The sequence below is a fragment of the Macadamia integrifolia genome, unplaced genomic scaffold (assembly GCF_013358625.1).
Source record: "Macadamia integrifolia cultivar HAES 741 unplaced genomic scaffold, SCU_Mint_v3 scaffold1347, whole genome shotgun sequence".
In the NCBI taxonomy this organism is placed as follows: Eukaryota; Viridiplantae; Streptophyta; class Magnoliopsida; order Proteales; family Proteaceae; genus Macadamia; species Macadamia integrifolia.
In genome coordinates this window covers 50,274-68,780 of record NW_024868170.1, presented here as the reverse complement: position 1 = coordinate 68,780, position 18,507 = coordinate 50,274, and the positions used below count along the sequence as shown (strand labels likewise).

Below are 18,507 nucleotides of genomic sequence, written 5' to 3'. Positions count from 1 at the left end.
TTGTGGAAGAGCTCCTCATCGTAGTCGGAAGGATCAAACCGGGCAGGTCTGGGTCTCCCTGTGCGGGGGGCTGGAGAACTAGTTCCTGCACTCTTCCGCTTAGAAGCGGTGGTCTTACGTCGGGTGCCAGAGGATGCGGGCTCCTTGCCTTTGCGAGATGACATCCTGGCAAGAAAAGAGGAAAACAGGGTGAGTAAGGAAAAAGAGAACAACAAGGCGAATAAAAAGAGGGGTGAGCAATAAGAGGAATCCCCAAAACTCAAATTTTCACAAAACAGAAAAGTGACAAGACAGAGAGTAGGGCAAAACAGCAAGGTAACAAGAGGCATATAAAGCTTGATAAGTAAGAAATGATAGAAGAAAATCCCAATTCTCAAGGTGCAAGTCCAATCTAAGAAAAAGGTTAAAAGGTTCACAACAGAGGAAAGTTTGAAACTACAGGCCCAAGACTGAAATGCCATTGTAGTGCAAGCAAGAACATGCAAAAGAAAACATATGCTAATGTGCTATTGAGGTCCACAAATATGAAAGGGTGTAAAGAAAATCAAAGAAAAACCCAAAACAAAAGATGGATTTTCATGGGAAGATATGGGAACTCAAACCCAAGGTACTTTTTATGATCTATACAGTATGTTAAGTACAAATCAAACATAATGCATCGCATTTGAGTCATTAATTGGGGAAAAAGAGCAAGAATTGAAGAAATCCCCAAATTTGAGAAAACTAGGGCACGATTGGGGTTTTCTCTCAAAAATGGAGAAGTAAATCCTAAAACTAGAAGTAAATCATAATAGAAGCATCACATTCATATGTTAACACTGTTCTATGAAAGGAAACATGGGAAAAGAACCTAGATTGAAACCTACACATGAGTTCTACCCCCAAGTAAAAATTCTGAGAAGAGAAGGAGAAAGAAACTTACTTGTGAGTAGAGGAGTTGATCCTTCCCAAAGGCGCCGGGTCGTTGAGTGAGATCGCAAGTGGAAGCGTCACAAAGCCCTCCAAAATCGCCTGGGAGAGAGAGGAAAATAAAGGAAGAAAATGAGGAACAGGGCTTAAGTGCCCTGTTCGCGAATTAACACTCGGTCAGGATCGGCGGGCCGACCGGTGGGCCATCCTGCCCGCCGGTGTCAGCCAGCCGGTTGAAGTTTCAGACCGGCGGGTCGACCGGCGGGCCAACCTGCCCGCCGGTGTCACCCTCCGGTTGAGAGGAAACTTGAAAAAAATGGGGCATTTAATAAGATTGTGATTATTATTAATATTATTACTATTATTATTATTATTCCTATAATGATATGTTATGGTCGAGTGGGACCATTGTCATACTTGTTGGAGCACTAACCCTGTATTTTTGGAATCAAGTTGCGGTTAGCTGCAAAGAATCATACACTACAATACCCTGCGTGTTGGCATATAATTATATGCCGATATCAATTCTATGGTGTTTAACCAATGTGATGTATGATATGTTCCAGGTACAGGGATATGATGGTACGTACTAGATCCGGTAGCAATGCTCGAGGTACCCCACGTGGTCCTCGTCCGGTCGATCGACCACCGAATCCCAAGAGGTCCTGCCCTGTGGGGGCACACCTCACCTCCACTACCTCCAGAGACCCTTGGTCAGGGTGGGGCACATGGGGACCCACCTATGACTTCACTTCCGAACCCTCCACCGGTTATTACTCCGGGGGATGTTGCTACTATAATTCAGCAGTCACAACAGGCTTTCCAGCAACAGCAAGCATTTATGACTGTTATTCAGCAACAATTGGACCTTTCTCAATCGGGTCAACCTCCCCGGATACTTACTCCATAGGACCCACCTGTAGGGTCGGGAATGGGACCACAAGTGGGGGGTACACCTCCAATCCCACCATTCGGTGTTCCTCAGTATGGGATGCCTCCTCCATACTCCTACTATCCTGCCTATGCTCCTAATTACCCGCCGACGAATAATACGTCAAAGGTAGTGGAGTCATTCAAGAGGAACTTGCCACCTGTATTCTCTAAGGTGGGGAGTGATCCTCTGGAGCCGGACCAGTGGATCCAGGAGCTAGAGAAAATATTTGAGGTGATTGAGTGCACAGATGCATAGAAACTCATTTGTGCAGGGTTACAACTCAAGAAGGAGGCCAACTCTTGGTGGCAAGCCTCTAAGCCCATATTGTTGGCTGCCCATCCAGAACCCACTTGGGAACAGTTCAAGGAGTTGTTCTTGGACAATCATTACCCACGCAGCTTCAGAGACCGAAAGGAGACTGAGTTCATGGCCTTAACTCAAGGAGGTAAGACTGTCCTTGAGTATCAGCAACAGTTCGAGAGTTTGTTCCATTTTTCCCCTTGGCATATGAGGACAGCTAAAGAGAAGGCTGCGAGATTTCTATAGGGCCTAAAGGCATCCATTGGGTCTGTACTTGAGGTCTTGGATTTGACCGACTATGGCCAGATTATGTAGAAGGCCAAGACCTTGGAGGATAAGCAGAAGGGAGAACAATCCCTCACACCCAGATTATGGAAGAGAACAAATCCATTTCCAGATATGGGTAATTCCTCCAAGGCATACCGCGGATCATACAGTTCGGGGCCTACGTATAGGCAGCCCTATAGGCCATCTGGCTACCCTCCTAGACCAGCCGGTGGTTTGGGCTCCACATCTTTTCGCCCGAACACTAGTGCGACACCTACAGTTCCAAGGCCGCCCCGACCTCCATCTTCAACAGGTCAAGTGCAGAGGGGCCCCACCCCAGTTCCGATGTCTCAGATCCATTACTTTAATTGCCATTCCTATGGGCACTATGCAAAAGACTGTCGGGTCAGACCAGCCTTGCCCTCCAGTTAGCCCGCGGCGTACCGACCTCCCTTAACTCGGGGAAATCAACCACAGGGAAGGATGTATGCCCTATCAGCTGAGGAAACTGAGGCCAGCACAGAAGTCGTAGTAGGTACATTTTAAATTTAAGAATTTCCTTATGTTAAATATTGATGACCGGCTAAAATTATATGCATTGCTACCCTAGGTGTCCTATCCATATCGGGCATACCAACCTATGTTTTATTCGATTCAGGAGCTACACATTCATTCGCATCTAAGAGATTTGCTGAGAAACTTGGGATGCCACCCAGGATCCTAGATCATGGAATGATTGTTAGTATGCCTACTGGTAAAGTTACTCATTTAAAGGAGGTGTATGGGCTGTGCCCAGTGGAAATTTGTGGGAAGAACTTTGATGCACAACTCATTAAGTTCAATATGCAGAATTTTGATGCTATTCTGGGCATGGATTGGTTGTCAGCCTATCGAGCTAATGTGATGTGTGTTGAAAAGCTGATTAGGGTGACAGATGACGAAGGAAGAGAATTGGTATACCGAGCAGATAAAGTGAAACGGGCTAGAAAGGTTCTTGTCTCCGCTCTTCAAGCGGTAAAGTTGTTGGAGAGTGGATGTCAGGGCTACTTAGCATCGGTACTTGATGTTGATGCAAGGATTACACCTCTAGAAGAGGTAAAGGTGGTTAAAGAGTTTCCCGACGTCTTCCCAGATGATCTGATGCATTTACCACTTGATAGAGAGTTAGAGTTTGCCATAGATTTGACTCCTGGAGCAGCTCCAGTATCTAAGGCTCCGTACAGGATGGCACCAGCTGAATTGAAGGAGTTGCAGATGCAGTTGCAGGAATTATTGGAAAAGGGGTTTATTCGCCCAAGTGTTTCACCTTGGGGTGCCCCAGTATTGTTTGTCAAGAAGAAGGATGGCAGCTTGCGTATGTGCATCGATTATCAGGAATTAAATAAGCTAACCATTAAGAACCGGTATCCGTTGCCACGCATTGATGATTTATTTGACCAGTTACAGGGTGCCAAAGTATTTTCAAAGATAGACCTTTGATCAGGCTATTATCAGCTCAAGATAAAGAGCAGCGACATACCCAAGACAACATTTAGGACTCGGTATGGTCACTATGAGTTCTTAGTGTTATCTTTTGGGTTAACCAATGCACCGGCAGCATTCATGGATTGAATGAATCGAGTATTTCACGATGTCCTCGATAAATGGGTAATTATTTTTATTGATGACATCTTGATCTACTCCAAGACAGAAGAGGAGCACACTCAACACTTGAGAATGGTGTTACAGAGGTTGAGAGAACAACGATTGTTTGCCAAATACAGTTAGTGTGAATTTTAGCTTGAGCAAGTTGGATTCCTGGGGCACGTAGTGTCTAAGGCCAGAATCGAGGTAGATCCTGATAAGGTGAAAGCAATAGTAGAATGAAAAAGCCCCAAGAATGTCACTGAAATTAGAAGTTTCTTGGGTTTGTCTGGATACCACTGACGCTTCATTGAGAATTTTGCCCGAATCTCAGCACCAATGACTAAATTAACCAAAAAGGGTGTGAAATTCGACTGGGTAGAGGAATGTTAGAAGAGTTTCCAGGAATTGAAGAAGAGGTTGGTGTCGGCCCCTGTGTTGACCATCCCTGAAGGCACAGGTGGAATGACAGCCTACACTGATGCTTCCAAAGTTGGTTTGGGTTGTGTTCTCATGCAACGCGGTAAGGTAATAGCGTATGCATCCCGACAACTAAAGGAGTATGAGAAGAACTACCCCACTCATGACTTAGAACTAGCCGCAGTCATTTTTGCCCTTAAGATTTGACGACATTATTTGTATGGGAAGAAGTGATATACAGTGATCACAAAAGTCTCAAGTACTTTTTCACCCAGAAGGATTTGAACATGAGACAGAGGAGATGGCTTGAGCTCATGAAGGATTATAACTGCGACATTCAATATCATCCCGGTAAAGCTAATGTAGTAGCAGATGCGTTGAGTCGGAAGGCACAGACTGTGTCACTCTCATGCTTAGCAGTCAGCCCACCACTCATACAATAGGCGACGCTAATGGATGAAGCTCTCTTATATGAAGGAGCAACCTTAGAATTGGAACGTCAACCAGAAAACCTTAAATGGTTGACTGTATCCTTGACGGCTCTACAAGTGCATCCGGCTATTAGGCAAGAAGTAATAATGAAACAACCTTTGGATCCTGAATTGCAGCAGATCAGAGTTAAGGTTCAAGATCAAACAATGAATGACCCAGATTTTGTTTTAGCCGGTGATGGGGCATTAATGTTTCGAGGCAGATTGTGTGTACCCAATGATTTGGATATACAAGACAAGATAGTGCGAGAGGCACATAGCTCCGAGTACTCACTCCACCCGGGAAGTACAAAGATGTACAAAGACCTCAAACAAAATTACTGGTGGCCAAGCATGAAAGTCACAATAGCTCTGTATGTGGCGACTTGTCTCACATGCCAAAAAGTAAAAGCTACGAGGCATCGACCTTATGGTACTCTTCAGTCACTCCCAGTACCAGAATGAAAGTAGGAAAGGATTACAATGGACTTCGTCACCGGACTACCATGTACACCTAAGGGGATGGACGCAATATGGGTGATCGTTGATCAGCTTACTAAGACTGCTCATTTCATTCCCATCAAGACCAAGTTCTCTATGGCCAAACTAGCACAAATTTACATGGACAACATAGTGCGCTTACATGGAGTGCCAGTGAGCATTGTATCAGATAGGGACCCAAGGTTCACTTCCAGATTTTGGAAAAGCTTCCAGCATGCCTTGGGATCACAGTTGAATTTGAGTACTGCTTTCCACCCATAGGATGATGGTCAGTCGGAGCGAACCATATAGATATTAGAAGACATGCTCAGGGCATGTACAATGGAAATGTGTGGTAGTTGGGAAGAATATATACCCCTTATGGAGTTTGCCTATAACAACAGTTACCAAGCTACAATTGGGATGGCTCTGTATGAGGTGTTATATGGCAGGAAGTGCAGAACTCCTTTGTATTGGGATGAGGTAGGTGAACGTCGAATGTTAGGACCTGAGATGATACAGATGACTTGTGACAAAGTCAATGTTATTCGAGAACGGATTAAAGCAGCTCAGTCCCGTCAAAAGAGTTATGCAGACACCCGCAGAAAAGACATTGAATTTTATCCAGGAGAAAAGGTATTTCTCAAGATCTCTCCTACTAAAGGGTTGCAAAGGTTTCATAGAAAGGGGAAGTTGAGCCCAAGATACATTGGACCATTTGAGATCTTAGCCCGGGTTGGCTCAGTAGCCTACATGCTTGCTCTGCCACCTTCACTCGGGGATGTTCATAATGTATTCCATGTATCCATGCTGAAGCGATACGTTCATGATCCCTCTCATGTATTACCCGTGGAACCAGAATACTTAGAAGTTGACATGACCTATACAGACCAGCCGGCTGAAATTTTGGACCGAAAGGTGAAGACCCTTCGCAACCGCTCCATTTCCTATGTAAATGTGTGATGGGCTAATCATTCACTTGAAGAAGCATCTTGGGAGAAAGAGGATGAAATCCAAGCCAAGTAACCTCATCTCTTTGAACAACCAGGTACGCCAATTTCGAGGATGAAATTTTCAGAAGGGGGGGTAAATGTAATACCCTACTTCTTAAACCCGATCTGATTTTGCGGTTGACCTGATTTAACTATGCCGGACCCGAACCGGAGAGAGTTAAAGCGGGATCCTTATGGACTATGATGGCAAGGGTGACCTTAAACACCGGCTGGCCAGACAAGTCCGAGCCAGTGCCAGAAGAGAAGGGTATACCCAAGCTGTGTACATGCACCTATCATAAGGCCATGTACGGATAAAGCAGGTATGTAGCCGTATCCTAAGGTGCATATGTATATTACATCGTATGCCAAGAGTGAGATTCGTGTCGAGGGCCGAATTCTGTTAAAATCCTAAGTTTTGGCCCTCATGTGGGTGGACAGGTGGGCGCATCCACCCACCTGAGTGACCCACCCATGTGAATTATTAGTTATTTAAGAAGTATATATAACATTTATGATTTTCTTTCCTTTTCTCATTTATGACACTCGGACGTTGGTGAGAAGAGTAAAGAGGAGAGAGAAAAGAAAGGAAAGAAGAGGAGAAGAGAAGGAAGAGGAATAAGAGATGGATGTCAACGGCGCCGAGGCTTGATCTTCCCATTCCGACGCTGGAAGAGTGATCTCCAACACTAGATCTACGTTTAGAGGTGAGCAAAGGTTGGGTTCCTTAAACTTTCACCATACCCAAGTAAAACCCTTGATTTGGGTAGGGTTTCTTGAGATCTTGTAAATCCCCCTTGAAATGATGAATCTAAGGTTTAATAGATGATTTATGAGTTGATCTTGAAGGCTCTGAAGAAGTATTTACAAGGTTGGAGAAGCATTGTGGATTTGAAGTGATTTTGGGGTTTTGAAGGTGTTCTTGAGCAAAGAAGGTAAGATGGCTTCCCATTCCTTAAATCTAACCTAAATCTAGGTTAGAACCATCTTATGAGACCTTGAATGAGTGAAGAATGGATTTGGAAAAGCCCCATTGAATCCCCAAAGGTTAGGGGAAGTTTGAAAAGAAGCAACAATTTCCCGCCAAAATCGGTGGGCCAGACCGACGGGCCACCTTGCCTGTCGGTCTTAGCAGGGGCCTTGGAACCAACCGACGGGCCAGACCGGTGGATCAACCGGTGGGCTGACTTACCCGTCGGTCCAGACTGGTGGGTCAGACAGGTGGGCTGTCCGACCCACCCGAGAGGCTCCGAATGTGATTTTTACGTCCGATTGCACCCAAATCGGACGTGTGACCTTCTTTTAGGATTCTAAACATGATCTTGTCATTGGATCGTGTTAATCTTGATCCCAAAATGGTGAAATACTAACCCCGCCCACTCATGATAGGTTCACCAAATCCCACACTTCTCGCACCGGATCTCACCCGTACCGAGCGTGAGTCCTTGTACACTACAAGTAAGTAGGGAGAGTACGTTTGGCCTTGTTTCAAGGCATTGTTTGGCATTCATTTAATTGTATCTAGTCTAGTCATGCCATCATGAAAATGTTATGTAGATTAGTCATCCTCATGTGGTTATGCATGGGTGTTATGTTTATTTTCTAAATGCCAAGTGATAATATGTTTCTGTGATGAATGTTGACATCATTGTGCATGATGCATTAATAGACTAGATATCGTAGTCAGCTTGGAAATGAGTGCATTGGTGGCCCGCGGTATGAGACGCGATGGCACTATACAATCGTACTATTGTCATATAGGAGCATGCGGTTTAGGATTATCACCTTCCTATGCTACGACCCTTCCCAACAGGGGTTAAGGTGTTTGGTTACCATTTGGGGGAAGCAGTGGTCGCGGTTGTCTGGTCATTGTGGCGGTTAGACATTACGCCCGGCTGGTCATTAGGACAATCGACAACCCCAGTGGTATATTCAAGAGGGCCAATCGTACTGCTTTTAAATTGCTGGAGTCAACACCTTTAATTTTCAGTCATTTACTTTATGTTGAGAGCCGGTGGTCGGCATGTTTTATTTTTTCGAGTACTCACAGTGGGCCTTCTCCGACAGCCCTATGGGCGTATCGTGGGATGGAGTTCGCGGCTTGTACCCGGAGTATACGCGCACTGTGGTTGTAGTAGCACTAAACCAAAGACTTAGTAATGTTGCTTAGGTGGATGTGATTTAAAATGTATTGCATAGCATATAGTGCATATGGTTGTGATTTTTTGTGTGGACTGCTGTGTGGTACATCTTTCCACTTACTGAGCTAGTGAGCTCATTCCACGTGTGCACATCTTTTTGATGATTTTGCAGGTCATCAACCAGATGAGCACAGGGCGGGTCCCACGGTTGAGTTCCCTGAAGAGGACTGGTGGGCCCCTGAGGAGTTAGAGCACGGCACTGATTGCTCGTGCGAGAGTTGTGCGACGGGACCGTAGTTCTGACGCCGAGTTGAGCTCCACTTTTGATGCCGAGCCGAGCTCTGCCTTGTGAAGCCGAGCTGGGCTCAACCTTTGATACCGAGCCGAGCTGTAAACTCTGATTTTTTATGATTTCTTTTATGTACTTGATACGTGAATTGTACTCTTATTGTATAAATATCATGCCTTCGGGCCCACATGTATTTAACTATTGTATCACAATTCGGGTATCAAGTATTATGGGAATATTCACAGGTAGACCAAGTCTTCCGCTGAACTGATAAGCTCTTTCTTAGTTGTGTGTATGCTGTGGTGGAATACTGTATCAGATGATCCTGGCAGGTTTGGGTTAACCAGTGTGAACCCGGTCACTGGCCCGGTTCTGTGTGAACGGGGTGTGACATGCGATCTCTTTATAAAGACCTCTAGGGGATTTTCCCCTCCATCCTTGCTCTTGGAACTATTCCCATATACACGGAACTCCATGGTTTTCTTCTCAGCCATAAAAGTCTCCATGCCTTCACCAAGTTATCAATCTCTGAGCCTACGAACATTGAGCCCTCTTCTTCAAAAGCCAACACCGATCAGTAGTCCTCCCAATCTGCTAATGACTCCGGTAACACCTCTTCTAGCCATGGGTCTAACAGGGGGCATGGGGGGCATGGAAGATCTGGACATGGTCGTGGTCGCCATTCTCAACAGCCCTCTAGCCATCTCTACTGCACTATTTTCCAGTGCACCAACCACAATGCCAACACTTGCTACTATTGCCCTCAGCCCCATAACACACCCTACCCACAGCCATACCACCCATCTCATCCTTACCCTCCCACTGTCCACTATGCTTAGCCAGGCCTTCTCCCTACCCCAACATACCACTCTCCCTATGCCTCGGCTGCCCTCGCCTGGTACCCTGACACCGAGGCTACTCATCATGTAACCCGTGATATGAACTCTCTCTCCACCTATGATGGCTACTCAGGTAATACAACCTCCAAGTAGGCAATGGTAAGGGTATCCCAATCTCACATATTGGTTCCTCTTATATTATCTCTCGTTCTCGTTCTCTCTCTTTAAATAATGTTCTCCATGTCCCCTCCATCACTAAGCCCCTTCTCTCTATTTATAAATTTTCCAAGGACAATGGTGTGATCTTTGAGTTTCACCCCTCTCATTTTCTTGCCAAGGACTAAGCTACCAACAAGACTCTTCTCACTAGTCTGAGTAAAAGGGGGCTCTACACCTTGAGTCCAAGTCTTCTTTCCCTCCCATTTCCAGTATTGCAGAAAGAACCACTCTGGATGGTTGGCACTCCCGTCTTGGTCATCCACACAAATGCCTCCTTCGTAAGATAGTTCATGACGATAAATTGCCGGTCACTCTTCTCGTCTTCGATCTCTCTGCAATACATGCCAACTAGGCAAAGCTTGTCGTCTTCAACTTCCATTATCTAATTCTCGTATTTTATTTCTATTAGATCTTATATGTAGTGATGTTTGGGGTCCATCCCATGTATCGTCCATCTTTGGACATCATTTCTTTGTAAGTTTTGTGGATGATTTTACGAAATATATTTGGTTTTATCCTTTAGTGCATAAATCAGAGGTGTTTTATATTTTTTAAACCTTTAAATTACTTATTGAATGCAATTTTCATGGCCAATTAAACAAATCCAAACCGACTTGGGAGGTGAGTATCGCTCTCTCCCCTCCTTCTTCTCCAAAGTCGGAATTTCTTATCTACTATCTTATCCCCACACTCATGCCCAATAGGGGTCAGTTGAGCGTCGTCATTCCCATATTACCAAGATGGGTCCCTCCCTTCTAGCCCGTAGCTTAGTTCCCATGCGATACTGGCACTTTGCTTTTGAAACAACAGTTTACCTTATCAATAGGATTCCCTCTCAAGTCTTTGATAATGTCTCTCCATTTCAGCTTGTGCACAACTGCAACCCTGACTACTCCTTCCTTCGCACCTTTGGTTGTCTCTGTTATCCCTACCTTCACCTATATAATCGCCAAAGATGGTTTTCCGTTTCACTCCCTGTGTATTCCTTGGTTACAACCCATCACATCATGGTTATCGGTGTCTTGATCGTAGTTCCAATAAATTTTACATTGCCCGTTACGTTCGCTTTGATGAATCAACCTTCCCCTTCTCCACTCTATCTATTCTTGGTCCTGTGCCTTCCTCTAGGCCTCCAACCCATACACCATGGGCTACTGTCGCAACTCGCATCAACCCCTTGTCGTTGCCACCCACCTACCCTCCACACCCAGTGCCTCCCCCTACCCTCACCCATCTTCCATCGCCTCCACCTAGTGACTCCCAACTCAAGGTCACTCCAACCCCCTCCACGCCCACTCAACTGACCACACCACCCTCCAACTCTCCACCCTGTCGTACAAGACCTCTTATTGACTTGTATGCTCACACCGCCCCCTCTCCCTCCATAGCACCTATGGTTTCCACCCAACCGTCCCCACCTCATTTCCCAACTGTACCGACTGCACCCACTGGGCATGCCATGACCCTTAAACCATGCACCAAACTACCCCAAGTCCTATCCACTAAGACCAAACCTTCCCTCTCCCCTGAACCTTCCTGCTTCTCCCAGGTAAACAAATCAGCAAAGTGGCGAATTGTAATGAGTGAGGAGTTCAACACTCTGGTTCGCAATGGCACATGGACCTTGATTCCTCCTTCTCCGTCTTAGAATTTGGTTGGGTGCAAATGGGTTTACCATATCAAACGGAAGGCTGATGGCACCCTTGAGCGCTATAAAGTGCACTTGGTTGCCAAGGGGTTCATTAACAACATGGCGTGGACTATACAGAGACTTTTAGCCCTATGGTTAAAGCAACCACTGTCTGCACAATTGTATCCTTGGCTATTACTCGTTGCTGACCCATTCGTCAGCTTGACGTTCACAATGCCTTCTTGCATGGTGTGCTTCATAAGGAGGCATATATGACTCAGGCCCCTGGATTTACAGATACATCACGCTCTAATCATCTGTGTCACCTCCACAAGTCCTTATATGGTCTTAAACAGGCACCTTGAGTGTGGTTTCATCGGTTGTCCACCTTTCTCCTTCACTTTGGCTTCTTGGCCTCTAAGACAGACCCATCTCTTTTTATTCACAAGAATGGCTCTCTTCTAATTTATGTGTTAGTGTATGTGGATGACATTTTGGTCACAGGTAATGCCTCAGCAAAGATTCTACAGCTCCTCTCATCCCTTGCAATGGAGTTCTCCATTAAGGATTTAGGTCCCTCACACTTCTTTCTTGGGATTGAGGCCATAGCTCACTCGCAGGGCATGCTTCTCTCCCAAAGTCGCTTTATTGGTGACCTACTCTAGCGTGAAAGTATGACTGAGTGCAAAGGTGCACTGACTCCAATGGCTACCACTGCCAAACCATCAGTTTCAGGGGGTGTTCCGATGGTTGACCCAACTCTCTATAGATCTATTGTTGGGGCTCTTCAATACGTCACCTTGACCAGACCAGATGTCGCTTTCCCTATTAATTGTGTTTGTCAATTCATGCACGCTCCAACGGAAGAACATTGGAGCCTTGTGAAGCGCATTCTTTGATATTTGAAGCAAACTCGAACTTATGCTCTTTTGTTTACCAAATATATGTCATCTTCTACACTTCAGGCCTTCTCTGATGCTGACTGGGCCAGTAATGGTGATGATCGTAAATTCGCAGGTGGCTATGCCATCTACTTTGGCAACAATCTCGTAGCTTGGTGATCTCGTAAGCGGAAGATTGTTGCTCGATCTTCCACAAGTCTAAGTATAAAGCTCTGGCAGATGCAACGGCGGAGATCATTTGGCTAGAATCTCTCTTTCATGAGCTCAACATTTCTCTTCGGGGTGCCCCCATATTATGGTGCGACAATGTTGGGGCCACCTACCTATCCACCAATCGGGTTTTCCATGCCCAAACCAAGCACGTGGAAATCGATTTTCACTTTGTGCGCGATCGGGTTGCACAGAAGCATCTAACCATTCAATTAATCTCCACCAATGATCAGCTCGTTGATGCTCTTACCAAGGCCCTACCAACATCTCATTTCCAGTTCATGCGAGACAAGTTGAAGCTCTGTCTAGTCGACCATCAACTTGAGGGGGTGTAATGACAAATACAGTATCTCCATATATGGCAACGCCATAGATAGAATCTCCTTCACATGGAAACTCTATATATGTCAAAAAACCATCTCTATGGAAACATATATTCATCTTCCTATTATACTCATTGTAATATTGTCTTTCTATATTACACCTAGTCAACTAGGGTTCTGTAATGATCTGTATTTATATCCTCTATTGTGAGTGATTCAATTCAAGAGAAATACAAAAATCTTTAATCCTCAGCCTAATCAGAGTCTTTGTTTGTCTTCTAATACCGGCACCATACCTAAAATACAAATGCTTGGGATGAATTTAATTGTGAAGGGAAACCCTCCTCCACCACCAAGAAACGCAGGTCTGGTTTCCTTTTCGTCAGTAATCACAAAAGTGTTCTGGATGTGACAATGATCAGTGGTGCACTTGTAAGAAAGTTATGTACTTGTTCTTATAGTGTAAGCAAGTTCACTGAATTTCTCTCTCCAGTTAAAATTTTGAATTTGTCAAGGGAAAGAGAGAAAGATGCAACTGCTATCAAAAGTGTGCTTGAAGGAAGTGACTTGTTTATAACCCCTGAGGGCACAACATGTAGAGAACCATTCCTTTTGAGGTTTAGTGCTCTCTTTGCAGAACTCACTGATAGGATTGTGCCAGTGGCACTTAAAACTCAGCCAATCATGTTTTATGGAACATCAACCCGTGGGTTTAAACTGATGGACCCTTATTTTGTGTTCATGAACCCTTGGGTGACTTATGAAGTCACATTCTTAAATCAATTGCCTGTTGAGCTTACTTGTAAAGGAGGAGGGAAGACTGCAATTGAAGTTGCAAATTATATACAAAGAATGATTGCTGATACCCTACAGTTTGAGTGCACCAACTACACCAGGAAGGATAAGTACCAATTACTTTCTGGAACTGATGGTAAAGTACCATCCAAGGAGAAAGAGCCTAAGCAAGCCAAAGAATGAGTACTGGTCTCATCTTGAACTATCTTATGTTTGAAAATAATAATAATAAAGGGGAGTAAGAACCATGTGTGCCTGCCTAGTGTTGCTAACCTCGGCTTGCAAGGCCAATGAGAGAGTGTGCAGGAGCATCTTCAGCGTACTGGACAAGGTGCAGCATGATATTATTATCCTAATAATAAGATTACATTAGGATTAATTGTAATAATAGTTACCTAGAGTTCAAGTGAATTTCTAGAGCAGACAGAGGTTCATTGATGAGCTTTTCTAGCAATGTAGTGCTACGTTTTTTGTAAGAGAATTCTGGTCAATAAAAATGAGAGATGATGATATGCTTAGTACATGTCTCTTATTTTTTATTTTTTTTATTTTTTGGTAGAACTTAATATATGTCTCATACTCCATTATTCTAATATCTCTTGTTAATATATGATTCGGTCCTCTATATTACTATTTTATGTTTCCTCTCCCTTGGTACTATTGCTTAGGATTCAATTAGGTAGAAGTGAACTGAATAAGATTTTAAATACTGGTAAATAAAAAGTAAAGTGGAAGGGGAAAAAATATAAAGAAAAAATTTATTGATGGAGAATCCTCTTTGCCAGCAGACTGAAAGAGTTCAATCTAAGCGTGCATGATGAAGGGACTTTACTTCGTCTTCTATTGGGAATGAGATTTTAATCAAAGTTGTGGTTAATTTTATCCTATTTTATGTCATGTCCATGTTCTTAATTTTATGTTTAACGAAAAACCTTGGTGGTCTGGGGTTCGGGGTTTGAGAAGTTTCAATCTTGCCCTTTTAACGCAACAAAGATGAGACCAGATCAGGTTCACTTACAAGATTATTCATGTATGTTTTTGGTCCTACCATTTGTAATCCATTGGGGCTCTCTGCATTTAATGGATTCCAAATGCCAGGACCAAGGTTGTATGAAAACAATCTCGTACGTAAATCTATCCAGCCTAGATCAGGTTCACTTACGAGATTGTTCCCGTACGCTTTTTTTTCGGTTTTTTACTTCATAAATCCCATGTATTTTTTCTGATAAGATGGTGACCTGATTTATCTTATTACAAAGTTTCTTATTAAGCTTCCGGAGGAATAGATTTAGCCTTGATTGTTCGATCAATGACTTGAAGGTTGTGAAGGTAGCAGGGATAGCCTAGTTTCTTCTTGTTACAGATAAATTTTGAGGTTTAATTATGAACCTGTGTATGTAGTTCATAAGTAATTGTGTTCCATTGTTTACTCATACTTGAGTCTGAAAAATAAGAATTATTTAGTAAATTGATAATCAAATTTGAATCATAAAAAAGTCGTAGAAATCAATTCCATTGTATCTTCAGTTGTACTTCATAAAGTATTGGCATTTCATGAGCATGAGCTGATAAACAACTAAACTTTTACAGAGGATATTAGTCAATCAATCAATTGGTTTTGCTTTGAACTCTCCACATGACCAAATTATGTGTTTAATGAGTAAATCTTTTTTTAAACTTAGGCTGCGTTTGGTAAAGTTTTTGTTTCAGAAACAATGTTTCGTGTCAAAAACGGAAATTTCAGTTTCTGTGTCAAAATGTCCTTTTTTTTCATTTTTTTTTTGGAACAAAACTGGAACGACGGAACTACCTTTTGTCGTTCAGTTTTTTGGAACAAAACTGGAAGGACTTGTTTTTTTTGTTTTCTTTTTTATTTTTTGTTCCAAAAATAAAACAAAACACACCCTAAATACACCGAACAATTTATTCCATTTTTTCATTCGTCCATAAACGTTTAAAACGTTACCAAACGCAGCTTAATGAGTTTTGTAAGTTCCCAATATTGCACACTCTTATTTTTTCTTTTTTCTTTTTTCTTTTTTTTTGGGAGCGGGGGGAGGGAAGAGTGGATCAAATACTTTATTTGGGTGAGTCATTAGAGCTGCAAAACTGGGAAAAGAAATTGTCTAAACTTGCTTCAATTTTGGCAATTGATTAATGTATTATCACTTAAAGTGACATGTTATATTTCCACATTTCCTGCATCTTTAAGACTTTTAAATATTTGGTTTACTTGTAAACCATAACATTTAAACCTAGAAACAAGCCTATAATTTCTATGATTGGATTTACATATTTTGATTTGAATTTTTATAAATAGTATGACTTCTGTGAGAAGAAACCTTCATGTTTCCAAAATTCTGTCATGTTGAACACAAAATTTCTGAGTCCATGTTGGGCACCTATTCTTTAGTCCCCTATATGTGTCCAGATGGCTGCTCCAGAAGGCACTACATCCAACATCAATACCCATGTCCTATATCCTTATTCCTAGTAGGAATTGAATATTTAATCCCTTATTTGTGAATTTGTTGTTTCACTGGGAATTGAAATGGTTCTGGCTTTATGGGTCTGGTACTTTGAGATTTTCTTTCTAGTTTGTTTATTGGTATTGGATTCTTGAATCGTAACTTTGATGGAGAATTAGAATGGTCATCTTGCATCTTTTCTTTTTCATCCTTCCTCTTTCTGGAGGATGTATTATTGCTCCGTTATCACTTGGGTCTGTTTGATTTTGTTTTTAAAACATGTTTTTCTGTTTTTCTGTGTTCAGAAACTGAAGAACATCTCAAAAACCATTTGATTTTTCTCTTTTGTCTCACTTGTTTTTGGAAATAGAAATTTATGCATATTTATGTATCTAGAAACAAAAATGGAGAAACAAGTCAAACTTGTTTTTAAGTTTCTAGAAACAAGTGGAAGGGACAAAAATTGTGAAAAACCCAGTATTTCACTCGACCTACCCAAACCCCAACCCATTGCTGAAACTTCTCGCTATCTAGGTGCGACGATTCCAATCTGATTGTGCGAAGCTCACAATTTTGAATTGCCTTCTTCCTTCTGAAGTTTATCTCCACGAAGCATACCTACAACTCCAATGTCATGCCTTCACTCGTGATTTGCATACCTACAACATCGTGTCTTCACTCATATCTTGAACCGAACTACATTATTGAAAACATTTCGGGAAATAAAAAAACCAAACACCTTTTTGCAATTTCAATAATCGTTTCTTCGCACCAAAAAAAAAATTATTTTCATTGTTTCTAGATAGACATTGAAACAGCAAAAACAAAATCAAACGGCCCAGTATTAGGATGATCTTTTGGTTGATGGCTCTTTCCATTTTGGATTGAGACAGTTAAAATCAAGAGCAATGTCTTGAGCCTGCAGGCATGTCCGTTGATCCTAGCGCACCATCAACATTTACGCAAGACGAAGTTTCATCACATTCAGAAGAGGACATGAACATGTTAGATCGGCACAAGCGTAACTCTATGACACCACCAAATCCAGGTCATCGCAAAAGAAATCTTATGTCTGGTGATACTATAATGGATGCTATGCTAGTAAAAGCAGCTGCTTAAAAAATGAGGGCAAATGCTGTGATGAAGAATGATGGTCTATTTTCTATCAGCAAGTGTGTGAAAGTACTGGATGATATACAAGCCATCGATCAGAGCCTTTTACTTTATGGTTTTGGATTTGTTTGAGAACCCTAATGCTAGGGAAACATTCATTTCTCTTAACAGTGAGAAACGATTGACATGGTTGTAGAGGAAGTGCAGTGATCCATGGAAAACGGATCAACTGTTTGTAGTACGATCATTTGACCGTACGAGTCAGTATCCAACACTTATCCTTTTTGTTCTCAAATATACCCTTCTTAATCTTTATAATGGCAAAAAGTGAGACAGGTGTTAGACGTTGACTCGTACGAACAGCAGATCCTATCTCTGATCCATGGTGTGAAGGACTTTTTGAAGTATATCAGTTGATTTTTTTTTATTATTATTATTAATCATGGCTATACCAAGTATAAAGACTTCTGAACTTGTAATTGGGAAGGACGTTTTGGAGTATATCATTTTTTATTTTATTTTATTTTATTATTATTTTTTTTTTTTTTTAAATCATGGCTATAGCAAGTATAAAGACTTCTGAACTTCCTTGTTATTGTCATGATTTATTTTTTATGTTTGGGACATTTCCCCTTTCTTAAATCATAATTGATGGTTTTAATTCATATGATGGTCTTAGTTTTCCTACCCATCTCACTAAAACAAAGAGCTAGGAATACAGACTAAAGGACAGAACAGGGGAAGTAGAAGAAGAAGAGGAGGAAGTAGAAGAAATGATGATTTAGTGGTTGGTTGTGGTACCATGTAATGGATCTAGGAGAGAAATGAAGAACCCATGAGAGTTGAAATACCACTCACCAAAATCACTGCCTAGAAAGCAAGATCTAGGTGTACCAAGGACTTCTCTCTCTTTTTTTTTTTGTTTTTCATCTTTTATGGGCTACCAAAATTTCATCTGGGTGGAATCCTAGTTAACAATTCGGCCGAATAATTCGGCCGAACAGAATTTTCTGAATTAAATTAAAAATTCTGACTGAATCCGAATTAAAAATAAAATTCAGTAAAAAACACGCTTTTTACTAATTTGATTTTAAAACGCGAATAATTTGGGCCGAATCGAATTAAACCGAATTATTCGGTCCACTTAAACAGTATTAAAAAAAAAAAAAACGAAGGAAAAAAA

The 18,507-nt window shown here is 42.2% G+C and overlaps 1 pseudogene; it reads left to right on the top strand.

Moving 5' to 3' along the window:
* The window catches only part of LOC122063520, a 76,581-nt pseudogene extending 62,655 nt beyond the window's left edge, over positions 1–13,926 (top strand).
* The last annotated feature ends 4,581 nt before the right edge of the window (positions 13,927–18,507 follow it).